The sequence below is a fragment of the Ruditapes philippinarum genome, unplaced genomic scaffold (genome assembly GCF_026571515.1).
Source record: "Ruditapes philippinarum isolate M1 unplaced genomic scaffold, ASM2657151v2 ctg3968_1_1_1_1, whole genome shotgun sequence".
Classification (NCBI taxonomy): Eukaryota; Metazoa; Mollusca; class Bivalvia; order Venerida; family Veneridae; genus Ruditapes; species Ruditapes philippinarum.
The window spans coordinates 121143-129795 of NW_026852272.1; positions in this window are offsets into that span (position 1 = coordinate 121143).

Below are 8653 nucleotides of genomic sequence, written 5' to 3' on the forward strand. Positions count from 1 at the left end.
GCAGGCAACATATCCTAAGGTTGGTTATACGGTATTCAAGTAGGAATCCTGGAACCACCCAATTTGAAGTCACATTTCATCATTACTCAATATACAAGGTTGACTCCTTATAAAGGTCCAGTGTGAATAATACCATACACGCAATATTTGATATAGCATTATGATAACACGTGTAAGATAGATAGAGATTAAAGAAATGCAATTGTGTTGTTGAGATCAGTCAATTGCAATTAAAAAATATTCATTTATGTTTTAAGTACATGTGTATGATAAGCAGAAGTTATATCTGAATAGAACCACCTTACCTTTATGTCGGAAACCCAACAATGATGGTCAGCCGTTGTTGTAACTGAAGAACAAGGCTTGAACGACTGGCCACCAATATCCGAATTTATATCTTTAAGTCTAAAAAAAGAACAACAAGAAATGGTCAGTTCATTAGACATAAGTAGTGTAATTATAGCATTATGTCTATAGCATTATCAGACAATTGAGAAGCAAAATGATTGTCTGTCAAAGCATGCATCCCTGAGCTACACTCAATCAAATCAAATTAACATATAACATATATAAAGCTTTCAGACAGACCATTAGTTCATCCATTCGATCATTTCAATTTGAAGAACGATAAAATAGATAAATATAGAATCCCTAAAGAAAGCCCAACACGGCAAAATTGAAAATGTTGCAGGCTCGGTTTGATTGAGCCTGTTCATGGACGGTTCTGGAAAGTGCAAATTACCGTCCACGCCCCCTAGCAAAGATAAAGTCTTGCATAATTTTCAAGATACAAATATAGGAGTAGTTTAATTCAAATCGAGGCTGATAATTACAAATACAATACATACATACTCAATAAAGATATTTGCAAAAACTTACCACAACTAACACAGCCAACAAAAAATATTAAAATAACAGCCTTTGTTTGGTTCTTAAAAACAAAGTCATACTTACAATTAATTGTTAGAATATCTGAGTTGCTATGTCATGAGGATTGAATTGCGTATATCCACAAATGCTTCGCTAACATACAGACGTCCGCTTCATTATTGCATAATCATAGTTATAAATAAGTTTATGAATAAAGCTGTACCTAATGAGTTACCTGCAGGGCTTTTAATGTCTTTAGATGGCTGCATTGTTTGATAGTTTGCACTGTCAATAAGGAAATATTCTCGGTTGCTCTGTCACGTTGAATAAATATGTTCTTTAAGGCAATTGAATCCTATGCAAAGACATACGAGGATAAATAATTATATAGACTTTCAGTCGTTGTAGTGTTCGAGGTAAATATAAATAAGATAAGTGGGACAGACAATATACTTTAAGACATTGAAAAGGCTAATTACAAGGGAAAGACACCCTCGAAGACAATTGGTTTATACAATATGGTATATAAAAAGTTTTATTTGGTTCTTTTATAAAGTGCTTTTTGTATTGAACAGTTATTGACATTATTGTCAGACGAACACAATTCAAATTAACTTAATAATATCTTCTTGAGAAATATCTCATAACATATACTTTATTAGCCCTTACTTCGTTCATAACTGGTTTGAAATAATATAAATGATCATACATGCATGATACATATGCATTGAACATGTTAAACGATGTATGGATGCTGAATATTTAATTGACATCATTAAGAACAACTATTCAATATATAACATTGAAACAATGATCATACTGTTAAATTGAATTGACCTTATCATCCTACAAAAACACTTTTTCATCATTTAATTTACTTGAAAGATAATAAATATTATTCGTCAGTAATATAAACATGATGACATTTTGTTACTGAATGACAGCATATTAGATTAAAAATTGTAATGAGTTTAGTGGTAGTATTACGTGCCGAACGATTGCAAACAGACAGTTATGATTTAATACATTAAACGTCAATTTAAAAAATATTTTAATTATAAACCTTCAATCTTCTAAAGGTTTGTCTATAGCATAGTCCGTAAAAACTATCTGGTAGTAAAATCGTTAATGTGTTTTTTCACCTACTCTCAATCAGTGTAATACAAAACATGTTTTGAAAAGCTTTTAGTTTTATATCAGTTTAACAAATGAATATCCCATTATCAAATGTGTTAAATGTGTTAAGATAATTGTTAAAGTAGATTATTGCTATATTTAAAAATGACACAAAAACACACTGGGTATTTTATAGCTAAAACACGTGCAGTCTTCAAACCTAACAAGAATGAAAAGGACATGTCGTTTGTTATTGAGAAATTTATTTAAAGTAACTTCTTCAGCTGACATGAAAACATTGAAATCAAAAGATGGAAAAGTGTTTTTACTAACTTTTCATCAAATGAAGATGAAATGACGAAGTTACTAGATAATTGTAGATTTTTGAATGTAAGATTTTATAAAGTTTTACAGTAAGGGGATCGTTTTCACCACTCATTTGGTCCAAATAAGCAATTAATCTTAATTTATAATTCAAGTAGATTTTATACTGTATCATCAACAGCTTTCATTAGTCAATCACCATTAAAGTAGCAAATCGTTTTAAGTATATCATTATATCAACTCAACATGACAGCGAAAAATGAGCACGATATCACTTTAATAGTCACTGCAATAATGACTATCTCACCTGTCGTCTATTCAATTTTGGAAAGTTTTAGGGATACTATACAGGTAAACATTTAGTATAAGAATAGCACAAAATCGAAAGAGTTACGTATTTGTGACGTATTTGATAATTTTACGGCCTAGACATTTTTGTAGGCAAACGTGTTGAGTGTCTGTGATTAATTTCAACAAATTGTTTTTGTTTTTATCAACTTTAAACTGCAACGTTGATAGATTTTCTCTAGGAAAAGCGCAGTGCATACGACTTTTAGTAGAATTGTCTTTATTTTGATTTGTACATTATAAAACTAAAAGGAATTGATTTAAACTTGGACATGCAAATGTGAATATATCTTATTGTGTAGAAGTAAATTGCTTCAGAAACATTTTCTTACTTAAAAGCATCTCTAAAGTAATAACGGTGACCCCCAAATTTGTTTCGCTTCAAATGTTTGTTTTATCATATTCTAACAATATTATTAGTTTGAAAAAAATCTATTGAACAGTTTAATTTTGCATATACATATATGTATGCCAAGATTCTTCAAAAATAATGTTCTCAAGTACACGAAATTCAATCGGAGTGATTGTCATTCAAAAGCAGGAAATCCAGAAAAAAAGATCGACGCACGCAATAAGAATATATCATGGGAATAAGAATGTTATAATTAATTGTCCTTAAAAGGTTATTTTACATTGAGAACAGGACAGTGATGATTATTCGTAGACAGTAAACAGTAAAATGGCATTTTGTATAGGACTCGTCATGATAACCTATAATTACTTTGTTATAATTTAGCAACGAGAGCACAACATCAAACCGCTGCAGTTATGATAAATATATAGTAAATATACATTTGTTTTAACAGCAAACATGATATATTGTCTAAAAGATCAGTAACTAAACAAGGGAGATATTGGAGGCCGATAACAGACAGTTAAAAAAGGAAATTCTCATTGTAAGTAATTCCGATTTGTCTGTAGACAATAAATTTACAGGGGAAAGATGGTTCGGCATTTTACGAGGTTATTTATCTATTTGACCATATCATAACATAAGCATTATTATAATATTAAAATATTATAATTAATAATTATATTAAAATTACCGCTGAAATTACTAATTTGGGAAAGTAAACAGTAAAAATTTATTTTATTTTATTAAGGCTTCTTCAAATTATAAAATTTTAAAGGTGAGAGCACTTGTTACATTAAATCAATTTTTAACTTCTACAATTTCCTGTAATTTATACTAAGTCTTGTCATATTTGTATGTTTTGTTTTATTTCAGGGCTCTGAAATATTGTTTAAAATTATGCACATTTCCAAAAATTCCTAACTTACAAAATTTTTTTACCTTCCCTAAATAATAATTTTAGCAATAATTTTTATTCCAAAATGAAAAGTCTATGGCCTCTTCCCAATGAAGACAGAACTATGTATCTTATCATACTTATTTGAATGCATAGACTTATCGGTCTATAGTCAATTCCTTTGCATTTTGTTTTATTTTACAGTTATTCAGACTTCTTCCCTTTTTAATCCACATTGAAACATGATTTTTTTTCAAGCTTGTAAACCATTACTAATGCCTGATACACACTGTGTGATACATTTATACAAAAATATCAAGCTACCTAATAGTACTGCACTGTACAGTGTGTCTTGAATGTGATAACTACAAAATGCAGCATTTGGCCAGTCTCAACTAATACTTTTTCCCTGACATAATTGTCTCTTTTTTCAAGTCATATTATGTCATTATGTCAACTTCAATCCGTCTGTACTTTCAGGACATTGAATAAGTTAGAGGCTGTAGGGCTTAATGTTATAATTTACAAGGCTCAGAGAAAAACAGTTTAACAAGATCTGCAATAATCAGCAATTAAAAAGAGTTTTTTTAGCTCCTTTATGGAAATTATCTAGAGATAAAAGAAACGTACGTTAGTTGAAAATTTTGAATATTTCAACTATTTGTGTTTGAAAGTCCTTATGTGGAATAATACTGAAATGGCCGCCATTTTTTAGATCTTAAGGTATTAGCATCCTTACCTCCGCGTTGAAGAGTATTCAAATAGGATAGAACTACTGTTAGCTACATTGAAAATGAGGGCCATGGGTTCAATCCCCAGAAGGGTCAACTTTTTTTTCTTTCTTTTTTTCTTTTAGCATTATTTATGTATCTCCCATGTCCCATTTGGAAAGAAAAAAGTGTTTAATTTTGATTTTTTAATTTATATAGGTATTTATTAGCTAAATTATGCTAAATCTAGTAATAAATATGGTACCTGATATTTTCAAAGTGTAATATAATCAAAACTAGACGGTAAAAGTATTTCATATTTTACAAGGTCAACCAATATACTTTTTTAAAAATTTAGGAAAACTTTGAAAACAGGCACTCATTTGGGTAACTTTTAAGAATGTTTTAAATTAGGCTCCCTAAGTAGAAAAATTGTCAGACACGTGGTAAAAATGGGTGGGGTAGGGTAACACTTTTATATAGATTTCATAAATTTTAAGTAGAAACCATAATTTTGCTTATGTGGATTGTCAGCTGAATGGTACTATTTGTTTCTTTCCAAAAATTAATGGGAAAACATTTTTCATTAGAAAGTTATTGCAGATTATTTAAGGTGACAACAGACACTTTCCGTGGTACTCACATAAATGTCATTTAAACCAACTTATTTTAGTAATAATTGTTATTTATTTAATCTTTGTGCATTAAATGTCGCTGATCATCATAAAAAATAACATATTTGAAAAAAATGCCTTTGTACATGATTGATTTTTAATAAAAATCCTAAAATTTAAAACGTCATATCAAAGTCATTTTTTTATTTTTTTGTTATCAAACTTTTGGAAAATAAACATACTTACAATATCTGGGGAACCGTGTCTCAATTTTTTTCTATCTTTTCTCAAAAAAATATTACGTAACGTCAAACAATTTATGCGACTTTTTTCACCATACATATTACGTAATTAAAGATAATTAAGTCGCTGATTGAGCAAACAAAAATCTCTGACACGGTTCCCTCCGTAAATGAATTTCCTTTCATGTGCTTTAAACCGCATGTTAATTGCTTGATTATTAAAAAAGTTATGCCGATTCAAAGTTAGTCCGACCCGCATCAAACGAAGTGTCATAAATCGGCTGTTCTCTCTCGGACCCCTACGTTTCACGCTAAATAATTGCATAATACACAAATATCGCACCAGAGATGGTCACAGGTTGCGGTAACATACTCTAACAACATTTTATGACCCAGTGACATCTGACCAATTAAAAAGTTGCTGATTAATATCAGTTTATAACAGAAATTTCTTCCAATCTTAACGTGATTTACTGTCCGTCTGGTATCGGTCGCACATGTCACGTGACTTTCGGTAAAATTTGAGGCACTCGGTGGGGGGAAATGGAACGTATTTGCGCACCGCTAGCAGGGTATTTAATTGTTTCACTTTTGAAGTTTCATCAGCATTATTATTATATTATACCAGTGTCACTCTGTCTGTGTATTCGTTTGTGAAATTCCGTCATAATATAAATTAAAATAACAAAAAACTGAGCTTCTGACGGTATTTTAAAGGCCACGGTAGATGTACAAATAAGAACGGGATATTATATATTTTTTCCTCCAAATTGATATACATGTAAATGCTTCACATATTTTAATAGAAATAAAAGGTATCACTCGATCATTATGATCTGATCATCTTGACTTCTATTATCATGAAAATCATCTATGCACGGTATAGATATCCAGTTTCTACTGGGAGATACAATAAATTCCATACTTTGTCCCAGGTTTATTAGAACTGTGTTCGATTTAAGGCGAACAATTTATTCAAAGCATTCACTGATAATATATATTAATATCTTTTTTTTTTGATTCATAGAGAAATAATCATCCTTAAACAATCTAAAATGGTTTAGACTTTTGTCAGGGACACCGTACCACAAGTCATATAGGCGTTCACATAAAAAAAATGTTGTCTGTTTTTGTTGTTGTTTTACTTGACATTGTTAGAAAACGAGATTGAATGTAAAGCAAGCCGTTGAATCCGAACAAAAGTCCATAAACTCAATGGAATATCTATCAGATTAACGGGACAGACAAATTATTTTCACACATAATGGATATTTTAGCAACTATATTTTTAATCAACCCCGTGGTCGTGCGATTTGCCGCTATGCTTAATTATTTATGTTTCATACATTATGTTACGTACATTTGCCGACAAATTTCAAACAAGTACTAACATTCAGCAAACCAAATGCATAATTATTATGATTCTTTCTATCCAAAGTATTTGAAATAGATATAAAACGGTTACTCTACCTCACCCATTTTAAATAATTGTTTGACTATTTTCCCTGCTAAGAGTCCAAGGTTCAAAATATCGATATAATCTTCTTATTTGAGATTTTTTCTTCAATACAAAAATTAAAAAAAAATTAAAAAATATAAAAAACTTTGTCCATATCGTTTTATTTTGATTAATTTAGAAAAAAGGAAAGAAAGAAATAAGGCACCATTTTTTTTAAGATCGTATAGTTAATAGATATCAATAATGATAGACATTTTTTAAATTTTATACAAACAATAAGATATTCAAAACAAAAAGAAAGAAAAAATGACTCTACTGTGGTCCTCAATTGCAACGCATTTGACAGACATTCTTCATTATTCAAATCTTCTTCAAAGTGGAGGTAATTTATTAAGAGCCTACTACCAGAATCATCCGCGTTTTAACAGAAAACAAAGCTTTATTGCTTTTTTGATACCAAACTAATTGAAACATTGATGACTCTTATGGAAAGTTCATCCTAGTAAATCACGCTTTAAAGAATCTGATTGATATAAGTAAGGTTACAGACAATTCATTTAATTTCTTTCGTATGTTTAGGATATTATCACGTTTAGCAAAGATAAAGGGGGGTTTTCTAACGGCGATTCACCCTTTTAATGTGACAATATAACATCGTTTAGTAATTATGTGTGCTTTTATTTAAACGTATTTTTCTATGACCTTGATTAACCTTACAGTTATTAGTCACACGTGCATGACGGCAGCTGTTCCAGAAATATTAAGTTGCCTTCGTTATCAATATCAAAACATTTAGTAAAAGCCATCTGCTTTTGCACATATATTAATATTATAACATCGTACATTAACATTTGCTGCCGCAACAGGGTGCAATTAAAGCACGTCCAACAAGGCGATGGACTCAACAAGTACGACGGCTTCTAAAATTACTATGCATGAAAAACAATATGCATTTACACTATTTTCAGATAAATATATTCTTATAATTTGGAATTTAACCTTTTTTATGAATAAAGAGACGAGTTTCGGTATGCTGTCCACGTGATTGTAAGCCATTTGACAGTAATATTTTCATAATGAACTAAAAGGTCTGTCGTTTCAGTAAGCTAATTTAACAAGGTGCATTGAGTCGAGCAGATTACAAACGGGCAATAACGGCGTACGCTTTGGACATTTCATCCGTAGGTGCTTGTTTTCGTCTCTTGTATATGAACACCTGGGTTGGTGATATCTTTATTTAACAATTAAAGTGTAAGTATAGTATGACATTAATGAATATTGTCAAACTCACATTCATTCTAGCCATGGCAATTGCTGGTTTGAATGTTGCCAGCAAATAGTCAACCATACTTTTAAAACAGCTTCCACTTTTACTAGGGTTATCATCGGACGGCTTGAATTTGCACTGTGTAGAATTATGCACAGCTGTTATACATTCCATGCCCATCCTTTTATAACCTCTTTCAGCTTATTCATTTCCCCTTTGCTGTTTGGTGTCCCGCTGAACTTTTGAACAATGTAACAATCCGAAATGCTTACGTACAAAATAACGACAACATTTAATACTATTATTATTATTGTTTTTCTCTAAATAAACTTTCGCCATTCTTGATTTCCAAGATATACAAACCTAAGGAGTTTTAAGTTTGTATTGTTTCTACTGTTTACTCCTGCTTTTATTTTCTCAAGCTATATTTGTTACTTATAATCCATTTTACTG